This window comes from Myxine glutinosa, chromosome 5 (genome assembly GCF_964187855.1).
Source record: "Myxine glutinosa chromosome 5, kmMyxGlut1.1, whole genome shotgun sequence".
NCBI classification, from domain to species: domain Eukaryota; kingdom Metazoa; phylum Chordata; class Myxini; order Myxiniformes; family Myxinidae; genus Myxine; species Myxine glutinosa.
The window spans coordinates 32450966-32473636 of record NC_136265.1 but is presented as its reverse complement, the minus strand read 5'-3'; the positions used below and the strand labels follow the sequence as shown (position 1 = coordinate 32473636).

General features: G+C 44.1%; 2 long non-coding RNA genes across 2 annotated transcripts in view; both read left to right on the top strand.

Annotated features, from left to right (window-relative positions):
- LOC144892012 (uncharacterized) overlaps positions 1–7826 on the top strand; it is a 30456-nt gene extending 22630 nt beyond the window's left edge. Inside the window, exons 2-3 of the long non-coding RNA XR_013623334.1 lie at positions 7457–7657; positions 7792–7826. This is a non-coding gene — a long non-coding RNA (uncharacterized LOC144892012). The remainder of the gene's footprint in view (positions 1–7456; positions 7658–7791) is intronic.
- A 5-nt stretch (positions 7827–7831) lies between these two features.
- Positions 7832–8819, top strand: LOC144892011 (uncharacterized). The gene is made up of 3 exons (XR_013623333.1): positions 7832–7861; positions 8330–8518; positions 8611–8819. It is a non-coding gene; the product is annotated as an uncharacterized LOC144892011 (long non-coding RNA).
- Positions 8820–22671: the final 13852 nt, after the last annotated feature.

The window sequence follows — 22671 nt, the reverse complement described above, 5'->3', positions numbered from 1 at the left end:
TAAAAATAAAAAGGTGATTGGAAAGTTCAAGGATGAATTAGGAGGAAATGTTATGAGTGAATTTGTGGGATTGAGGTCAAAGGCTTATGCTTATAAATACATTGTGAATAACGTTGAAAAGACTGATAAGAAGTTAAAAGGTGTAAAGAAAAATGTTATTAAAGAAACAATAAACTTTAAGGATTATTATAACTGTTTAACAACAAAGAAAGAAGAGTTTAGAAAGATTAATGGAATAAGAAGTTATAAACATCAATTATATTCAGAAGAGATAAATAAGAAAGCATTGGGGGCTTTTGATGATAAGAGGTTTATTTTAGAAAATGGAATTGATAGTCTCCCTTATGGTTATATAAGTATATAAGTGATAAGATATATATATAAGTGATAAGATATATATAAGTGATAAGATATACATAAGTGATAAGATATATATAAGTGATAAGATATATATAAGTGATAAGTTAAAAAGGGGGGGGGGGGGTTGGGGATTTTAACGGGCTACCGCCGCCTTTTTTACTATTATATAAATGATAGAACCAAGTATCAACCAGACTAAAGAGTGGAGGTGTAATCAACCTTGGTATATAAATGGAAAACATAATGAATGTGAAAAATATCAAATAGGTATAATTGAAAAGGCAACTGGTAAAAAAGTTCACAAAACAAATAAGAGAATTAATTTAAATACCGGTGAATTGGGTAAAAAAGATGGAAATATTTTTGAGTGGACGGAAAACTTTGATGGTTGTCAGGAAAATATATACTTTAATTTAAAAATGGTATGTGGCACTGGAGGCGCTCAAGCAAGAACATTGAGGGAGGTTTACCATTTTATCTTAGCTCAGTTAAAATATCTTAATAAAGAACCAAACTCAAACATATTTTTTGTTAATATATTAGATGGTGAAGAGAGTTGTAGGAGAATTAAATTATTTCCCACGCATAAACAAATATTTGTAGGGTCGTTGTTTGAGTGGGTTATATTCACCAGATGATATTAAGAGTAAAAGGTTAAAAGGTCCATGAGGTCAGAAGGATCACAGGTGTTTAAGTGGTCTAATGAATAAGGATAACATGTCAAAAGGTTAGAAGGTTCGTAAAGAACAGGGTGAGAGAAATATAGGTGTTTAGGGGCAATGAGGGAGGGAAAGAATTAATATGGAAGTGAATGGGTCAATGTTTGAGTGGGTCAAAGATTAATCTGCCAGATGATATGTAGAAGAAGGATGATAGGTCTATAAGAGAAAACAAATATTTGTAGTGTTTGAGTGGTCTAATGAACAACATTAAGGATAGGTACTACAGACAAAAGGTTCATAAAGATGAGGGTGGGAGAAATAGAGGTGTTTATGATTTTTGAAAAAGACAAGGGGGTAAATGACATTAGATAGGGATTTCCCATGTTAAACGGAGGTGTCCCAGAAGCAACATTATTACACTACTGAGGTACCACACTACTAAGATGGTGGGGGCGCTTCAGGCTGTGGTGCTCGCAGTCCCAAAACAGTCAACCGACTTGCAAGTTCATGCTCCCCCCCCTTTACCTCTTGGCCCCGTGACAGCCCAACAGCCCTTTCCGCCGTTACCCCGCCGGTGAGGGTCTCCACACACCAGGCTCCGTTGCCTCCTGCTGTCGTGCAGCTCCACGGGTCGCCGGGGGTCTCCTTTACCCCAGTGCGCCCAACCAGACCCTCCGTCGACGAGTTCCAATTTCCAGATACCACTGGCTGCCAGGGGTAATTGCCGCAGAGGGGGGGGGGGGGGGCGCAGGCATCGCTCCTCAGAGCCTGATCTGTACCTGCGGACACACACACCTTCCCCACCCACAAGATCCCAAAACACTTTTCCTCCCCCGCTGCCATTCAATTCTCAACACATTGCCATAGATGGTACAAAAAGATGTCACAAGAGTTTGTGCCATGGCCTGCCGTTGTGAAATCCCCGTTCACATTTAACCAACACATTTTCATTTCCAACACACAATAATCACTCAACTCTCCATTATCTCCACTCTCACGACCACATAGAAACACATCACCTCCACACATAAACAAATGCCACCCACAAGACTCTGTGTGGCACACATTCCATCCCCCTCACCAGCCATGTCATCACTCTCACCCACCTCCCAACTCGAAATTACATGTCCCCAATTTGCATAGCAAGTCCTGAAGCCTGGGACAGTCACCATCAAGGCCTTACCCCTACCTTGATGTGCAGGTAACTTCCGGTTGGTCAAGTCCAAAGGTGCCACCATCCACCCTTCAAAATCCCCAAATTTATTATTGGGCCGATCAAATTTTACCAAATTTTTCTTTTGTCCCCACTACACTGGCAGGTATGTGGGTCCGCATCCAACGGTGATTATCACTATACAACTACCTGTGGCCACGACAGCTCCGCACCTCTACCGTGCAAGGGTCATCGGGACAAGCCGAGCAGTCGAAACACCAACATGGCCCATGAGCGTCCATAAGGTTGCGACCCACCATCCATCCTTCGGCCCCCCTGCGCAGAACACAGCTGCACCAGCCCCAGCTGGCCAATGCAGTGAGCACCTGCTGCCAAAAACACTACCGCACGCACAACCTCGGCCCTGGGGGAGACTGTCGCAGTGCATGGCATTCCCCTCATGTCATCTACGCCGCCCTCGTCCCCCAGTCCACAGAACTGCAGCCCCCCAGTGCTCACCCACACGTGATGACACCAAGGTCCAGTCAACAGCCATGCTCCACCAGGAGACACACCCAGAAGACATGGTCCACACACCTCGGACACGCACAGCACCACGTTGACCCTCAGACCCCCAACTCCATCCCCATGACTCCGCGTCCCAAATATCAGCACAGTCGCCCCCGCAACCAGTTGAAGGCTGTGTCCTGCTACCCTGTCAATTTTATCACAGCCTCCAACACTTTGGTCTAGCACACCTGGATCAATAATGGTGCAACTGTGCAGTGACCACCATGACATTTCAAAATTCACCCTTAAATTTGTATCTAACCCACAGTTTAACCATGCCAAACATTTGTCACAATTCACTCATTTCACCAAAGAAAGATGCTTTGCCATATACATGCCAGCCGAGCATGGCCCATATGCTCGGCTCATTACACATTCCCGATTCACATCCCCATGGCTCTCTTCCCAAACCGAGAGTCCATAAATCATAACGGAACATCTGTGGAAGGTCACCCTCACACCATCACGTTCCACAGATGCCCCAATGGTTGTCCGGCAGGCTATCTCCATCCCTGTCCATGCGGTTCGACCCGCGTCCATAGCCCAGCATAAGCATGGCAGTGCACCCATGCTGGCTGTCCCAGATTCTCAGGGAGAGGGTGCCAGGCCGCATGCCTGGGCGGTCACCACATAAGGCCCATGTTGGCCGTCCGCAGTGCCACCACCAAAGCGTGACCCACAACACCTCCCCCTAGTGGTCCTCAATAAATGCCATCCCAGGCTTGAGAAACCACCTCGGACCCCCTGGAGGTCTTGGCCCCCACCAGGGTCCGGTGACCCTGCCGGCCCGAGCCACCAGCTTGGGCTGCGCCCCGACGGACAAGGGACGCCACACTCCACCAGACCCCCCGTGGAGCCCAGGTCGTACCATGCCACCCATGGCTGGACCCCACGTCCAAATCTCGCCAGCACAGCCCCCCAGCTGGCTGGCATACTCAAATTTCGAAAGGGGCAAATTTTCCCCGAGGCCATCACCAATGACCTCCCCTTGTCCGAATCCCGCAGCCCAGGGACCAACTCCAACCAAGGCTGCTCCAAAACAAATTCCCATTTAAATCTAAATTTCTTTCTCCTTTTAAAATTTTTGGCCCCAGGTGTCCAATCACCGCAGCTGCAGGTAACAACCCCAACCACAGGTTGTTCTGCCCCTCCCTGCAGCTGGTCCACATTCCCTACAGGGACCAAATCGTCGGAGGCTCGATCTCCCGATCCCTCTCTGTCCGAATCCAGCCCGGAGCCAACACACTCCCCCAACTGGTTCTGTAATTTCGGAGCCTCCGTTACCAAACCGCAGTGTATGGTGAGGGTCCCCTCGGTCACCACAACCTCCTCCTCGGACCGACTCACCTCCTCCCCCAAACTCCTTTGGGCCTGGTCAAACCCTACCTCCACGGGACTGTCTCAGGTCCCCAGCCGCTGGGTCAAATCATTTTCATCATCATTACCCATCAATTCCGGCTCCGACAGGCCTTCCCCAATAAATACCCAGTTCGGCTCCATTACCCAGGCCCCCAATAATGTTACCCCCTCTTGCTCCGAACCACCGCCCTGGCACAGCAAGGATTCAAATTCATTTCCCTGTTGAGGTGTTGGGGGCATCCACCCAATCCCAATACACCTCCAGGCCACGATGTGGGCAACATCCTCCCTTACAATTTAATTCTCCATTCACCTCTTCACATGCAGTTTCCCCATCTACCTGTGAGCACTCCCCATTTCCTTCAATTGCCATTCCCGGTGCAATCCCCAATTTGCCTTCCCCCCCGTTCCGATTCTATTTCTGCCACCATTGGCTTCTCCTGGGCCCCAATGGCACCATTCGTTCGTCCTTCCCACAATTTAGTCGTACATTCATTAATTTTAATTCCCATTCCTTCAATGTGTCCCTCCAATCGATCACTCAATCCCTTCATGTCATTTTTCATTTCTCCCATCTCTCCCTTCAACCAATCAATTTTATCACTCATGCTGTTATTCAATCGCTCATTCATTCCCTCCATTTTGTCATTCATTTATTTACTGGTTCGCTCACTGTGCTCCCTCTGAGCCCTCATTTCGGCCTTCTGTCGATTCTCCAATCCTCCCAATTGGTCCTTAATGAATTGCATTAAGGCCTGATTGTCGTTCGGGACCGCCTTGATTGCGGTGGAGGTTCCACCACCACCCGATGTATACCCCCACTACTTCTGACTCACTCCCAAGACTTCCCGCATCTTCCATCCCTTCTTCCATATAGCTTACCTCTTCCATCCGTGGAGAAGAGCTAGCTTCCCCGTGCGGCTTTTACCTCAGAAACCGGTTGAGAGCGTTGTTGTGCTGAAGAGTTGTTGTTGAGTCTGGCTCTGCTGAAGTTCGATGAGGTCGTCGAGGTATTCGTCGTTGACATCTGCCGTTGCAACGTCGAATGTAAATGGCTGCCGCACCCCGGTACAGCAGTGCCTCCAACTTCAGACTCATCTTCGATCCCGCTCACGCACTCGTCCAGTAGCGAAAAGTTCGCGAAGTTGTCGTTCTCTGTTCGCCGCCTCCACAACGGTAACTTCTTTCGGAAAGCGTTCAGCTTTTCTTCAGATCCGATGACATTCACTCCACCGCCCTGCATCTGGCAATTGCGATGATTGAGTGCGTCAAAGATGTCAGCCAAGTACGCCAAGGCGAGGATGAACTCTGACTCTTGGAAATGCGTTGCATGGCAATGCTGGTTTTCTCGCAAAAACAGGGCTAATTCTACACGCAAGGCAAAAACACGGCAAACTACCTTCCCTCGTGATAACCATCGAACGTTAGAGTGGTAGAGAAGGACTTCTAATTCAGAGCCGATTTCATTGCACAGCTCTTTGAAGATGTGATGATTCAGAGCACGGCTTCGCACGTAATTCACAGTTTCAACGACGATTTTCAGAACATTGGCCAGTTTTGGAGGCAGGGTTTTTGATGCCAGCGCGTGTCTGTGCAGGACGCAGTGTGTGACGATGATGTGTGGTGCATCAGCCTTCACCAGCGCTCCAAAACCGGAGTTGCATCCCAGCATGGCTGGAGCTCCGTCCGAGCAAACTGCAGACACCATGTTCCACGAGAGGCCGTTGCTTCTGAAGATGTCGTCCACAAGCTTCTTCACATCAGCTGCCTTCGTCATTGTTGTGAAAGGCTTGCAGAACAGAAAGTCTTCCTTGATCTCGTCTCCTTTGACATAACGCACAAATAAGATGAGCTGGCTCAATTTCGAAATGTCGGTGGTCTCGTCAAGTTGAAGGCTGAATTTCGTCAGGCTGGTGACTAAATCTGCAACTACCTGGGTGAGGATGTCGTCGCTCACATCGTCGATTCTGCATCTGATGGTGTCATTTGAGAGTGGAACGAGAGATAACTTGTTTTCAGCAGCTTTTCCCAGCATGATGTTGGCCATCTTCAACGCGGCCGGTTTGATGAGTGTCTTGCCAACGGTGTGCGGTTTGCCCTGCTTTGCGATCAGGTACGCAACTTCATACGACGCGGTGAGGATCGGTTTGTCAATTGGAATGAAGCCGAGAGTGGTCCTGGTAGCACTTGCATCGAATCGGACTCTCTTCAATTTGAATTCATCCAGCGTTGTGAATCGAGGGAAAATGTTGCTTCTGGACCACCTCTAATTTTACATGTAAGTGAATGGTGAAAAAGGGGGAAAACATTCTGACCGGCTGTCCCACCATAAAATTGTGCACCCTTATTTCTCCCCCACTGAGACATGATCAAGTCTAGCCGGTTTAATATCTATCAAATCAAACCCCTGGTGTGTGTATTGACAACTGTTGCAAACTCAAACAAGGAGCCAATGAATATTTTTGGTCCTGGAGTAGGCAATAAACTTAAGTTTTTTTTAAACGTTCATCTCCATCCAGTATATTGACGAATAATACATTATCATTTTGTTCCTTGCTCCTTGCTCAAAGTATTTATTTTGAACCAAGATAAAATGATACACCTCTCTTAATGACCTTGTTTGACCACCCCCCTAGCCACATATCATTTAAAGATTATAGTAAATTATTTTTCACTCGATTTCTTGACAACCATCAAAATTTTCTGTCCATTCCAAGATATTTATTTTCCTCACATCCTCCAACTTATTAGTATTGAAATTTATTCTTTTATTTGTTTCATTTACCTTCACCCCCGTTATCTCCTCAATTATACCTATTTGGTATTTCTCACATCCGTTATGCTTTCCATTTATATACCAAGGTTGATTACACCTCCATTCCTTGGTTTGGTTATAACCTGGTTCAATCATTTATGTAACAGTAAAGAAGAAAAAAAAGACAAAAAGACAGGGACGCACATATATTGCATATTTTAACCATACTCGATCCTTTTCTCATTAATCTCCTCACTTTTGAGAAATGCCATGTTGTCTAACTTGGATTCCTTCCCAGAATTTTTCATTGTTTTGTTTCCTGCTTTTCACATACACACCCTGAGTTCCACGAAACACTGACAGGCAGTTTCACTTCCCTAAATACATTTGACATTATAAAAGCCGTGTTCGTTCAATTTTAAACATTGCAAATCGACGGAGATGAGCGTCAACTTGTCTTATTCCAGTCTTTCCTCTGATGAAGAATATATCAACTCACCCGGATATTGGTAAGTTTCATTTGGTATTAAACTGTTAATGAGAGCTTTGTATGTGATTAATTATATAACGAATTATTTATTTTCCTTTTTATTACAGCAATTCAAGTATTGCGAATGACCTTCATGAGGAATGGAATATTTTTAATGAGGTCCTGGCAGAATTTCAAGTTGTTCGTCAAGAGTTTCACAACGATCTGAATACGGGTTTTAACAACCTATCTCTGGGATGGAGGCCTCAGAATATTCACTCAACTAATTTATTCAATGTTTCACCGTTCTTTGAAGATTCATGTGGAAGGTATGATACAAAATAAAATACGTTGATGTTAAATGAGGCTGCCTTAGAATGCGTGTATGTGTGTGTGCGTGTGTGTGTGTGATGTTTTGTCTGGCTTCCTTCAGCACAGTAATTTGTCTTTATTTTATCTGCAGTATTAACCTCGAAGAAGACACAGACGAGATGTTGCCTCTAGTTCGAAACCACCATCATCGTCTATCCCTGGTAATTCATTATTCATCTCTCTGACTGGCCCCAATAAATGAGAAAAAAAATATAAAAAACCACCTTAGAGGCCATTTTTCCCCGCAAGCGGGGGTTGGCCTTTTTCGGGAACCATGGTTGTTGTTGTTTTTCGGTCCCCTTTTTGAAGCAATGTTTTTTTTTTTTACGGCCGGATGCCCTTCCTGACGCCAACCCTTTTTGCCGCCTTTAACGACAAACAGGGAATTACCAGTGAACTGGTCCTCAATTAGCCGACCTCGGAAGGATGACAGGCTGAGTCAACCCCCCTGGCGTTAATTCAGCGATCGACCAGGATTCGAACCCAGGATCCTAGGATCCTAAGCCGGCACACTAACCACTAGCCCAACACCAATAAATGAGCGTTGAGATTTATTTATTTATTTATTGACAATACGATGTATCTTTTAATCATACCTCCTCATGTTTTTTCTTTCTTTTTTTAAACAGAATATAACACCTCAAACAAACCCTTTATTAACAGAGATGAGAGTTGAGATCGATGACCACAACCACGACCACGATCACAGCTTTGATTGGGACTATTTTGAGATCCTAAAGAGTGGTTATTTACTTCCAACCTGTGATACCCTAAATTTTCATCTCGACGACCTTGACACAAAGCTCGATCTTTTGGAGGTATGGTTTATTTATTATATATCCTCATCCACTTTACCTTCTCCTTGCTTCACCCTATATCAATATTTTCTCTTCCACCTTGTCTTAAACAGAAAGAGATTCAGAACCTAAAGACTCCTGGTGAAGTTGCCTTTGGCTTGTGCTGGGAAGAAACTGAATATATACCTCAAGAAAAATGTTTTCATAAATATAAAGATTTTAATGTTTTTAATATGGTATGATTATATTTGCTTTGCCTACAATTATTTAATTCTTAATTATAAAAAGAGAATAAAGGGGGGGAGCGCCCTTCGACCCCTCGTCTCACCCCTCCCCTCCCCGTGTGTGTGTGGGGAAGGTGGGGGTGGGATGAGGGGGGTGGAGGGTCAGGGGTGGGGTGCACAAGGGGGTGGGGGATGATGGGGATTATGGGTGTGGTTTGTGTGGGTGTGGTTTGTGTGGTGTGGTTTATATGGGTGTGGTTTGTGTGGGTGTGGTTTGTGTGGGTGTGGTTTGTGTGGGTGTGGTTTGTGTGGGTGTGGTTTGTGTGGGCGTGGTTTGTGTGGGCGTGGTTTATGGAATGAGTGAATTTTTTTCTTCTAATTAAATAATTGAGCTGTGTGTGGGGAATTAATTAACTAATCTGGGTGGGGGATGTGTAATGTATGGATGTGGTTTGTGTGAATGTGTTTTTTTTGGTGTGGTTGTGGTTTGTGTGAATGTGGTTATTTCAACTTTGTCTTCTGCAATTCTTTTTTTTTTTTTTTTTTTGTACACTGAATCGAGGCTTGTGAAAGAGCTAACAAAGCTTCATAACGTGAAAGAGCTTTCTTGTGAATAAAATGAACCTAAAATCTCTTCTCCATGTAAATCATACAATTTATAAGTCCAAGGGACTGTATCCATTACATCAACAATTTTAAAAAGCTCAGTGGTCCATCTCTGTGCATACCCCTTCACAAAATGACTTCCATCTGTATATTCTTACAATATCACCAACTTTGAACTTTGGTTTTCTCAAATTTATCTCCTTTTCAAATCCTAATTTTGGAAATGTTTTTGATGGTTTTAACTTTGTTGATGAATGAACTGTATTATTATAATCATCAACAATATCCTGTATTAAAGATACACATTGTTGAGAACCGAGTTGTGTGAATTTTTTATATAGTCTTTCTTTCAAGGTGCGATTAAAACGCTCAACAACAACTGCCTTTCCTTCATTAAAGGTACTGCATAATATAACACCGTTATCTTTAAGGAAATTCATAAACACTTTGTTGAAGAACTCTGTACCCATATCAGTCCATAACTTCTTCGGTTTCCTTTTATCCCGATCAAATATTAGCTTGAAGGCTAACATTAAAGTATCACCTTTTTTATTAGTACCCTACCGGTGTACACTGGAGGGGACTGACCATAGGTTTGCACGCCCTCCCTCTGTCTGTCAGTCTGTCAGTCCGTCACGCAAAGAACATTTTTCCGGACTTTTTTTCTAAACGCTTAATGCTAAGGATTTCAAACTTGGTACATGGTTTCCTCATGATAAGTTACAGATCAAGGTGGAACTTCACGACGTTTCGATCATTTTTGACAAAGTTATGGCACTTTGAACTTTGGGAATTCTGATAATTCTGATGATCCTTAACTCTGTGCCATTTTAAGTTTTAATTTCCTTTGAAAAAGATTTTCTCTACAATAATAGGACCGATTGAGATAAAATTTTCACCGTAGAGGGGACTCGGTTTGTAGAATATTTTAATGGTAATTATGACGTCACAGGTCACGTGGTTCGGCCGCCATATTGGTTTTCATGAAAACACAAAAACCCCTTTTTCTCTGCAACGGCTGAACAGATCGAGGCCAAACATTGCAGGCAGAATCGCATACCCATGACGAACAAAAAAGTCAGTGAGCATGACGTCATGCATCACATGGTTTCAGAGTTATGACGTTTTTAAGCATGAACCTTTAAAACCGAGCTCCTCCCTCATTTTTGATCCAATCGAGGGGAAACTTCACAGATCTGTTCAGCATGTCAGTCTACTAACATGTCCTTTTGGAATTTGCGATCGGTCATGTGGTTTGGCAGATATCGTTAATTAAACGAAAATTTAAAAAAATGGATATCTCTTGAATCGCTAGTACCTCAGACCGTGAGTTGGTAATTATATAATTCACACAGTGCAATACGTGCAGGCTGCTCCACGGATCGACCTTGCGGGCTTATCAATGAGGCGAGGCGTGACACACGTGTCTCAGCATACCTCAGATCAAGTTTGAAAACTAGCATCAACCGTGCATAAATTTGCATATTCGATCATTATTGACAAAGTTATGGCACTTTGAACTTTGGTAGGGGACATGTATTGCAGCGCAAAACTCAGAATGCTTGTTTTTCAAAGGGACAACCCATGCAAATCTACTCCTCAAATCAATTACGGTTAAAGCATACTTGTATCCCTTATCATTAACAAGTTCAATCAAGTCAGCAGACCAAATGTAATCAATCCCTTATTATTATTATTATTATTATTTTTTTTTTTGTTTTGTTTTTGTATACTGAATCGAGGCTCGTGAAAGAGCTGACATTTACTTCACAAACAAATCAACCAGACAAACAAAATATATAAAAAGAGGGAGCGGAAGACAAGAGAATGGGAAGCACACAAACACTTGAGAGCACACAACATTTGAGAGCAGGGAGATGTGTGGGAGGGAGAGGGCTCGGGGGGAGGAGGCGTGGGAAGGGGTGGGGGGTGGGAGAAGTATAAAACACAAGGACACCAAGGACTTCCAGGTCAGAAGTTGGTATTTCAAAAAGTGGAATTGGGGTGAAATTATCGGGGATAGAAAAGATCAAGGTTTTGGATGGGGGAAGATAAGAGATGGTGGTGAACAGCTGTTTTAAAGACCTGGAGGGTGGAGTGGGATTGAAGAGAGTGAGGGAGTTTGTTCCAGAGGCGGGAGAAAAGAGGAATGAAGGAGTGAAGGTGAGCAGAGAGTCTTGATTTTGGCAGTTTAACCATAAGAGGGTTGCAGGCAGATCTTGTGCGACCTGTAGGAATATTTGCGGGACAGAGCCCAGAGAGAGCTGGGGGGGAAAGGCCAGAGAGGAGTCGGTAGAAGACAGAAAGACCACCAACCTGCCTGCGGTGAGTGAGTGAAAGGCCCTTGGAGTTAGCTTCATCGCGGGAGATTCCAATGATTCTGAATGCTTTGCTTTCAACAGCGTGAAGACGAGCTAGGTGTGAGGCAGGAGCACCAGCCCAGAGGGGCAACCTTTTTGAATAAACCTTCCTTCTTTTAAACTTTGTGATTATTGGTTTATGTAATTCATCAGCCAAAACTTTATTGAGCTCTTCAGTCTTAATAACATCATTAGAGCTTAAAAGTTTTTTGTAACACCTGGGTGACCAAGCCCCAACCTCAATTTAGCACTTATCATTTTCTTCACGATAAATCGATCAACTTTTTTCTCAACGTAGGATTTCGTATCAAAGACAAATTATACAACATTTCTCTCTCAGCTTCATGTTTTTCATCAAGAGTAGTACTATTACCATAATCGATATCGTGTTTCATACACACTTCATCAACCCTATTTAGAGGTTTAGACCAGGGTTTAGGATTGTTAGCTTCATCTAATCTTTTATCCAAGTTTGTTCCTGGACCACAGAAAGAATATCCAGGTAGATGTAAGTTCCCCAGGAATTCCAGTTGTTGTAAATTTACTTCCTGACAGAAACTTTTGTATGGCTCCTCCACTTTTAGGAGAGATGAATTGGCACTTTTTAGAGCCACACACTTGACATATTCCTTTTTGATAAACTCTATTATTTTTAGCTTTAACATAAGAGATATTTTTAGATTTAGTTTTCTTTTTACATTTGAGACAATAACTCATATTTATACATATACAAAAGTCCTACATAGTGCCAAAACCTTTTTGGTTTTCAACATATGCATTTCGATCTTCATTTTTAAAACATAAAGAATCCTTAGAAATGGCTTCACTCTCTCCTCCATTTATTTAAGAAAAAAACTTAAACTTTAACCAAAATCAATAAACCCAACATCATCAACTATATGACCTTTCTCTTCTTCATGTACATCTTATCCCTGAACTCATCTCAGCAAATTTTGAAACCAATATCTTCCCAAGAGTCATTAATTCTTTATTTTCCTCTTCGGTGCTTCGGTGAGATTGTTCTTTTATTAATCTCAGAAATGGCCATATTTTTATATTTTTGCTCCCTCTCTCTCTCCTCACTTTCTTCCTTCTCTCTCTCTTCTCTTTCCTCCTCCTTTTTCTCCCTCTCCCTTTCCTTCTCCTTCTTCTCTCTCTCCTCCTTCTCTCTTTTTTCTCTCTCGTGCCTCTCCCTTTCCTCCTCCTTTTTCTCACTCTCTTCCTTCTCTCTTTTCTCCCTTTCCTCCCTCTCCTTTTTCTACCTTTCCTCCCTCTCCTTTTTCTCTCTTTCCTCCTTCTCTCTTGTCTCACTCTCTTCAACTCCTTCCTCATCCCTTGCTACCCTAGAGTTTGAGCCCCAAAGAATATCATACATATATTCATCTGGATTTTGAGATATTCTTGTATCTGTAATTATTTTTCTCATAATAGGATACCAATAAGATTTGTTGATGATTTCTAAAAGAGTTTTATATTTCATAACTTTGAGAAGTTCATTTTTATTTAATATTTTAATCAAGTCTCCATTTGTGGGTTTGGTGATATCAGTATGAGGCCAGTTCTTAATAACAAAATTCCCATGTATATGTTCCAATTCATAAGGTATGTAATACCGAGCACCCTTTTCTTTTAGGTATCCTTGAATACAAAAATTATAATTCTCTTGTAGTCTTCTTCCTGCCATTTATGTATCAGAAATATATGTGAGATTAATATTATGACAGGTAATACCACCCCATCTTCCCACTACCAAATCGGTTTGTATTCCACGGCTTTCTATATTTATCTCATTAGCTTCCTTCTTTGTCATATAAACTATTGTTTTGCCGTCATATAATTTTCTATTCCTGAAATCATGTATTTGTTGTTTGCTAATTGTACTTCCACATAACTCCTTATCCTCACCAAGCGGGTAACATTTTTCTTTACGAGACTGATTTAAATCATGTAAATCATGTAAATCTTGTAGGTTTATTGAAAAGGACCAATTATACCCCAAATCAGGCATATCATACCCCCATTTTTCTACTGTCATATTAACTACTAGCAGAAGTACCCGGCATTGCCGGGCGGGGGAGGAGGAGGGGAGGGGGAAGAGGAGGGGAGGGGAACGGGGGGGAGGGGGAAGGGGGGAGAGGAGGAAGGGAGGGGAATAGGGGGTAGGGGGAGCGGAAGGGGGGAGGGGAGGGTGTGGGGGAAGAAGGTGCCCGTACTGATTCCGAATATGCCTTTGGTTTTTCTCTGCGATGAGTAGTTCTCGAGTTATAAGACGACAAACAAACATACTTTACTGCTTTATATATACTAGGGCATGCCCGTACTATATATAAGCTAGGACGTGCCCGTACGTGGGTGCCCGTTCCTTGCCAAAAAAAAAAAAAAAAAAAAATTTGTGTAGGGGTGTGTGTGTGTAAACATCCTAGGGCGTGCCCGTACGTGGGTGCAAAAAAACATGCGTGCAAACAACAACAACAAAAAAAAACTTTGAAACCACGTGGCAGTAACGACCACAGAACCCCCCCCCTCTATTTACATGAATGGTTTGGTCCATTCGCAACGACCACAGAACCCCCCCCTCTATTTACATGAAATGGTTTGGTCCAAAGCGAACGGCTTGCGGTGTTTGGTAAAGAAATCGCCATAGCTCGGTAACTACTTGTCCGATTAATTTCAAACCTTGAAAAGGCACATCCTCGGGTCCCCAGCAATATACCTGGCAAGTTTCAAGTATATCGGACCGGTAGTTGTCGAGAAACAGCGGTCACAGACAAACATACACACATACACACATACAAACACACATACACACATACACACAGAGATTAATGGAATTATAGATAGATATAGAAGTTGGTACGATTCGGCCAAGGAATCCCAGAGATAATTGCAATTAAGTGAGCCGTGACGTCACGGAACGCGCCGCCGGTAATCTATCTATAATTCCAGTAATCTCTGTGTGTATGTTTGTATGTATGTATGTATGTATGTATGTATGTATGTATGTATGTTTGTATGTTTGTCTGTGACCGCTGTTTCTCGACAACTACCGGTCCGATATACTTGAAACTTGCCAGGTATATTGCTGGGGACCCGAGGATGTGCCTTTTCAAGGTTTCATATTAATCGGAGAAGTAGTTACCGAGCTATGTACAAAAAACGATTCAACCAATCAGAGAGCAGCGAGCTATCACGTGTGCCGAACGTGGCGAACAGACTCTGCCTCGGAAGGCACATTTGAGAGCGTATTCATTTATTTCCCGTCGGCAAACTATGTTGGCGTTAAACTATGTTTTAAAACTAATTAAAACTAATTTGCGATTCTTTCGCTTTGCGATGCGATTTGCGATTGCGTTAAACTCGCTCGGGCGTTAAACTATGTTTTAAAACTAATTAAAACTAATTTGCGATTCATTCGCTTTCCTGCGCGTTTGTGCACGCGATGGCGATTTCTTTACCAAACTCCGCAAGCCGTTAGCTTTGGACCAAACCATTTCATGTAAATAGAGGGGGGGGGGATTGTCACCGTACTCGCAAGCCGTTCGCTTTGGACCAAACCATTTCATGTAAATAGAGGGGGGGATTGTCACCGTACTCGCAAGCCGTTCGCTTTGGACCAAACCATTTCATGTAAATAGAGGGGGGGGGGGGGATTGTCACCGTACTCGCAAGCCGTTCGCTTTGGACCAAACCATTGCATGTAAATAGAGGGGGGGGATATACTTTTAGATATATATATAGTACGGGCATGCCCTAGTATATTATAATTTATGGTAATCTATGCAGCACGACATGGTCATCACGGAAAACAAGGCGCCTTTGCCGGCGCAAAACGGCTCTCCCAGGGTCAAACTCGGTATCGTTGTGAGCGCACGGTTCAGCCCTTCAAGAAAAAGTTTATTTTGTAAAAATCGAACCACGCGTTAAAAAGATATGACTGGTTTTGTTCGCCGGCACGTCGGCGCTCGAATCGGCTCGCGATAAAATCCAACACGTCCTTTGTCGGGGTCGTCTGAACCAACCACGGGGCCTAGAAGGCTGGGACCGGTCTCAAAGGTAGGTCTCGATCATATCTCGTAATGCTGGAAGCTGCACGTCTCTGTGATAATCTTGTGGACCATGACAAGAGATCGTGCGAGTCGCTCGCAACGGCTTCAAGCACTTCCGCATTCGACCATTTCATGAACGCCATACGCCCCGCCCATCCAAGCGCGTACGTATTAAACGAACGTACAGTGGCCCATGTTTCGATTCCCTCCCTCTTCTGCTAGCGCTTCTGCGCTAATACGCTAATTTTAAAACCCGAAGTTTTTTTAAAATTTAAGGTGTGCTGTAGTTGCTCTGAGACGTACTGATTCCGAATATGCCTTTGGTTTTTCTCTGCGATGAGTAGTTCTCGAGTTATAAGAGGACAAACAAACAAACAAACATACTTTACTGCTTTATATATACTAGGGCATGCCCGTACTATATATATATCTAAAATTATATCCCCCCCCTCTATTTACATGAAATGGTTTGGTCCATGAAATGTTTTGGTCCATTCGCAACGCCAAAGCGAACGGCGAACGCTTTACATGAAATGGTTTGGTTCATGAAATGTTTTGGTCCATTCGCAACGCCAAAGCGAACGGCGAACGGCTTGCGAGTACAGTGACAACCCCCCCCCCTCTATTTACATGAAATGGTTTTAATTAGTTTTAAAACATAGTTTAACGCCAACATAGCGGCAACATAGTTTGCCAACGTGAAATAAATGAATACGCTCTCAAATGTGCCGTCCGAGGCAGAGTGTGTTCGCCACGTTCGGCACACGCGATAGCTCGCTGCTCTCTGATTGGTTGAATCGTTTTTTGGACATAGCTCGGTAAGTAATTGTCCGATTAATATGAAACCTTGAAAAGGCACATCCTCGGGTCCCCAGCAATATACCTGGCAAGTTTCAAGTATATCGGACCGGTAGTTGTCGAGAAACAGCGGTCGCATACACACACACACACACACACACACACACAGAGATTAGTGGAATTATAGATAGATAGATACGGCCTTCTTTAAAAAAATTCAATTGTAAGCAGATAATTAAATTTAATGAGGAAAGGTGTGTGGTCAGTATAACCAGGTGTTGTAGTCCTTGAGCCAGACCAAAAGTAATGCTCCGGCGGGGGGAGTAATTCTCATTATGATTTTCCATTAGACCAATGTCTCAAGTGTCAGAAAAGGTGTGATGGACATCTGAGAACGGTAGCTTAGTGCCCGGATGGACGCCATCTTTGAAACCACCCAGCTCGAAAATGCCCATTTGGTGGGGTACATTGTTGCACGTGTATCTGGACTTCTATACTAGCTATCGATGTGCGGTTGACGACTAAATATACGTCCGATGTGTACCGTCTAAATAAAAAATAATATGAAGCATTTTGTTTTAGATTAATTATTATAAAAATCAATTATCGAAAAAAAATCATATATTTTTCAATATTTTATTATTAGACTTGTACTTTTTTTAGTGAAACAACACTGGTATGATTTTCCAAATTATGCATTGTGCTACACCGTTTATCTGTCTATAAAAATAACTCAAAAACTAAAACATATCATCCACCACGAGTTTACAACAAATAAATGTAAAGAGGCATAAAATGACTTAGGCCGCCGCTGGCATTATCTATTCTGACGATAACGCAAGTTAGGAATGTCGTACGGAGAGGATTTTAACACCATACGATATCTAATAAGCAGGCGGAAATTGTTACATAGGAAATCTGCACTTTGGTGGCCATCTTGGATTTCAAAATGGCCGCCAATTATATTAATTATTCATTACTGGAGTTTGGAAAGACGTATGGAGCTGATTTTAACACCATACGATGTATATTCCTAATAAGCAAGCGGAGGTATCATTGAACATGTCATGTTTTAGTCAAATAACACCAGTATGATCTTCCAAATTATACATTTTGCTAAACCGTTTATCTGTCTATAAAGATTTTCAGGCAATTTGGCCTGCATTATAATAGAGAACAACATATGCTATACAATATACAGTGCACACAAAGTTAATCATCAGAGTCGCCATCAGAGTCATTGGCATCCTGAGCCACGATAGCATCATCCTGCACCATGTTGGAGCATCCCTGCAGCTTACACACAACAGTGCACTTCAACCCATTCAGTATGCAGGAGCAATCTGACGGTCGACACGTCCTTCTGCATGTGCATGAGATGAGATTCAAGACGACATCTGGAGCTGGTAGACCCGCCATCCATCGGATTGTGAGCGAACCGCCATCATCGAGTTCCCAACCATGTCCTGCTGATGGTGTTGGGACGTCTGGTAGGTTTTCAAGGCTGCGTCGCCAGATAGCCGCCTGATAGTTGGCCCTAAGCGTATGCTGCATCAAGGAGTCTTCACAAGGCGGCAATTGTCCAGATTCGATCTGGCCCTTCTTTGCACAGAACATGTGATAACGGAGCGAATTAACACCGACGATCTTCGTGTTCTTGGCGTACAGCTGACACGTGAAGGCCTGAATGCTATTCAAGACGTCTGTTGGTACATTCCACGAAGATCCCAGATCTGTGAATGCTTGAAGATACAGCTCATTCGCTTGCACAAGCTTCAAAGCCTTTATCTTTCCTTGGCTAGCCAGAGCACTCACAGTGTCACACCCGCTCCATGCATGAAGCCCTGGCAATGCACTGCAAACTCCAGACCCCAATACCGCAGCCAACTTTCCAACGTCGATCATTCTGACTCGAACCTTTGTTCCTCGTCTGATGAAGAGCTGACTATCGATGGTTCTGCTGAGATGAAGACTGATGATCAGAACGTCGGTGTCATCTGCCACTAAGATGATCGTCTTGTAGTGGGTAGCGGCGTGCTTTGCGTGGAGAAACATACGCGTGTCTGCTTCCTCGTGGCTACATTCGAGTGCTTGCACCAACTTCCACCTATCGCGGGTCAGTACCAGACATTTTTCACCACAGGTGACATACAGTGTTCTGTTGCCTAGCTTTTCGCGATTTGTTTCATGTTTCCACGACTCCGCCAGAAACACAACCAGTTTCTCCTTTGTCTGGCTGCAAGCAAGGAGACGCCGCCAGTTCATGATTTTGTGTGCGGGTCTGATCTCGCTGAAACTGATGTCTTCATTTGAACCGCGGTTCACACGCTCAGCTGCTTTGATGGATTCTTCTGTGTATGTGTCAAAGACAACATCGATGCGCTCACTGCCTTGACCAGCGTGAAGCGCTGCAGCAAGGATGCGGTCAGATAGTTCTTCGAACGTGTCGTTCTCGCCATGCATCTTTTGTATGAGAGCCATCGCATCAATTATTGTTGCACTTCGCTTGTCAACGTTCTCGGCTGGTTCCACAAGACCTTCCATGTGTTTTGCAAGTGCAGCTTTGTTCGTTTTTTTCATTGACCCATCAACGTTTGCCAAAGACCATGGTAACGGCCCTAGTGGGTGACAAAGGACAAGTTGCATGTCGAGGTTCCTTGTCTTGGCGATGAGTATCATGGTGGCAAACAGTTGTCTGTCAGCTCTCAGGACGATCTCCTTGTTTGTGCCCTTCACAACTTTCTGCTTGATCTTACCAAAGGTCTTCAAGTTTAGCTTGTTCAATGTGTCATGAAAGCCTGTTCCCTCTTCAAGACGTTTCTGGAAGCTTTGATACGCCGCTTCCCCCTTTTGCAGGGTGTTGAGTAGGTCATTAGAAACGTCCTCCCTCGCAGCCGCTCCGGTAGATATACTGAGAAGACATGACGGATCATCGGCGAATGGATTGGTCCAGTCATTTTCCAGTAGATCACAGATAGCTGTGACGCCAGACTCATCACGTTTGATGCGAGAAGTAGACAAGTCAGGGTGCTTGGCGTGAGATGTGTCGCTGCCATTCACAAGGATAGTTTCTCGTAGTTGCCTCAGTGCAGTAGCCCGATTTTCTGCAGTTAGATAGTATCGTGACACAGCCCCTTGTCGAAGACTAAAACCTCGTGTTCCTCCAGCTGTTTGCGTATCTTTGTTTACTGTTTCTTCTGTTGTCTGATCAACAGCGATTCTGGCAAATGGATTCCCTGGTCTAAGCTGTACGGAGAAGTAGCCTTGATTGAAATGCCTGTACAACTCGGGCATGTTTCGTGGAGTTGCGTCATCTGTGCATAGTACACTGGTAGATATCTAGCATAGTTCACCTTGTTCATTGCGAAACACCAAGGGATCACTCTTCTGACACAAGCCAAGTGAAGCATCCAGTCGCCTTCTCTATCCGCACGAATCAACCCCAGCAGGGTCTCTACCATATCAATATACATCATCCAGAAGGGAGCCAGGTCTCCATGTTTGGTTCGCCGAAAATGTAGGTATTTTGCGAACATGTCAAAGCTCTGTACACATGAATCATCATCGAGAGCAGCAGCGAGAGTCTCGTGGCAAACATCCTCCTTGATGCTGCGAATTTTGAGGTCAGTGCTTCGAATCTGGGGTTCCTTGTCAGGATGATTGCTTTCTATCCACACCTGGAAGCCCTTCCAAATGATGCGCATTAGTGCCTCGTACATCAACTTGTGGAGTCGCACAGCACGGTTGTATTGCTTGCCTTCCAGAACCCTGTTGATGGAACCTTCAGCGATTACTCCTGACTCAACAGCTACATCCCGAAGGCCTGCATCTCCAAACATTTTCCCAATGCTTGACATGAAGTTACAGATGGTATGGAAGTTCCCCATCATGAGCACGATTCTTCCATATCGATCGACATCTTTCCATGCTATTTCGGTCGCCTTAGCAAATAGTGCCTGGTCTAGCACCACCGGTATACGCTCAAGCTGAAGTGATGACATGATGTTCAGAGCTTCTCTGAGGATTTCTTGCACTGTTGCCATATCTGTGGCAGGCGCGTTTATAGTCGGCAGGTAGCCAACTACATCTTCCGTCACCTGAACACGATCTCTAGTCATGATGTTGAAACCAGTCCACGAACTGATTGTCTGGTCGCATGGTTCCAGCATGCGAGTCATAATCCATACGTGATTTCGGCGCTGCGCAAGGGATGTTGCGCCTGCAAGAGTGTCAGAAAGATCTGCAGGCTTGATTGCAGGTGGGCCCTCTCGTTTCCCACCGCTGTATATTGGAACTAAATCGCTGGATGACGGGATAGATCGCTTCTTATCTGCTTTGGATACTGCCGATGGAGGTTGGGGCGGCAAACACGACTGCGACTTCGGTTGGACGATGATACCGTTGACGCGATGCGATGTTCCGCCACCACTCAGCGATTCCTCTAGCCTGTCGATGTTATCGAATGCTAATACAGTCGGGACCGAAGGGTGCACATGTGACGGAAGTGGTACTGTATCTTTCTCCACACTTGCTAATTTGTCTATGCATAGCGCTGTCTCGATTTCTTCCAGAACTGTGTACGAACATCCGTGCCCGAGTCGATTCAATATTCTGATGACCTCTGTATTACCGGTGAGCGTTTTCATGACCCACGGAAGTAGGACATGCTTCGATGTTCTGATGGTACCCCGGTGTACAGCATTGATGATATCTTGAGCCATCGACCATACCAGTGTGTCGGCACGCGCAGAGCTACCCCCACTCCCGCAAATCAAAGTATGCAGAAATACACGAAGAGAATCTGGTATCTTCACGTAATCTGAAGTGAGTTCTGCTGGCTGAGGCGGCCAACGTTCATTGTAATGAGCATCTTTGATCTGGTGTCGCAGTGAAGTAGCTGCACGCACAATGTTACTTTCACCGTCCGTTCGTTCAAATGCTTTCACTTCTGCTTTCAGGTTTACGCACTCTGCAGCAATCTCTCGCTTTGTCAGATTATCGGGCATCAAGTATACACGGTGTTTCACATTGAAGAAGATGAGCGATTCTCCAAACTCTCTTTGTAATGTGCGCTGCAGATTCTTCTTGATGGAGTCACGAACATCAACTGAAAATGTATCTGAAGACAGGATATCTGTTGCAACATCAACTATTGGAACAATCCTCGGGTTCAAGAACAAGTCAGTGCGAATGAAATTGAATATACATCGTATCATTTCTTTTTTCTCGATATTATCTTCAATGTCAGTTTCTACTTGAGGTTTTTGGGGCCGTGTGTAGTTTCTATAGCAGGAGAAGTGGTAGTGAGCCTCAGCTGCAACCATATCTCGTGTAGTCAATGCCAAAACTCTCTCATCATTGCGAGCTGTCGCAGCATCTCTTATTGTCTTATCTGCTCGAAGTTCAACAGCCAAGACAACTGTTTCACGGGTACGACTGCCTTTTATGAATTTTGAAGCACGCTGGCAAAAAATGCATTTATCATCGTAGACCGTTGAAGTTGATCCTGTCTCTTCCCGTGATGATCGCCGTCGCACCGCATCGCCAGTATCAACTGAAGAACTTCTAGCTGCATTGGTCAAAGTAGCTAGGTGGTTTTTGTGAGTGAAGTCTGATCTACAAGCCCTATGGTATAATATTGGAATATTAGGAAGTTCAACTGCGCCTTCTTGGACTAGCTTTAGAATTGGATAAAAGTTTCTAACTGCGGCTGCGTCACACAATGTCTTCCAAGAACTGTTGCCCGCTGCCTTGCTTAGTTCAGAGAGTGGCGACTTCTTGCTGCACAGGATGCACGTTCCGGACTCAGGTTCAATCTTCGCCCGTTTCGCCTCGACAGCGGCCATCTCAGCTGAAAGAACAAAAAGACTGATGTTAGATTACTCCGATATCCGAAAAGCTCGCCAGCTTACATAGACATACTCATCCAAGTCAGTGAACATGTTAGATGGCGCCACAATACAACTCTATAATAGAGTTGTATGTGGCGCCATCTAACATGTTCACTTTTAGTTCTTAAGCCACCCCCCCCCCCCCCCCCCTCAGAAATTAATCAGGTCACCGCAACAAATCTCAGACTGAGATATAGAATATAGAATATAGATATAGAATAGACTGACGTCACTTTCGGCACTGGGTTC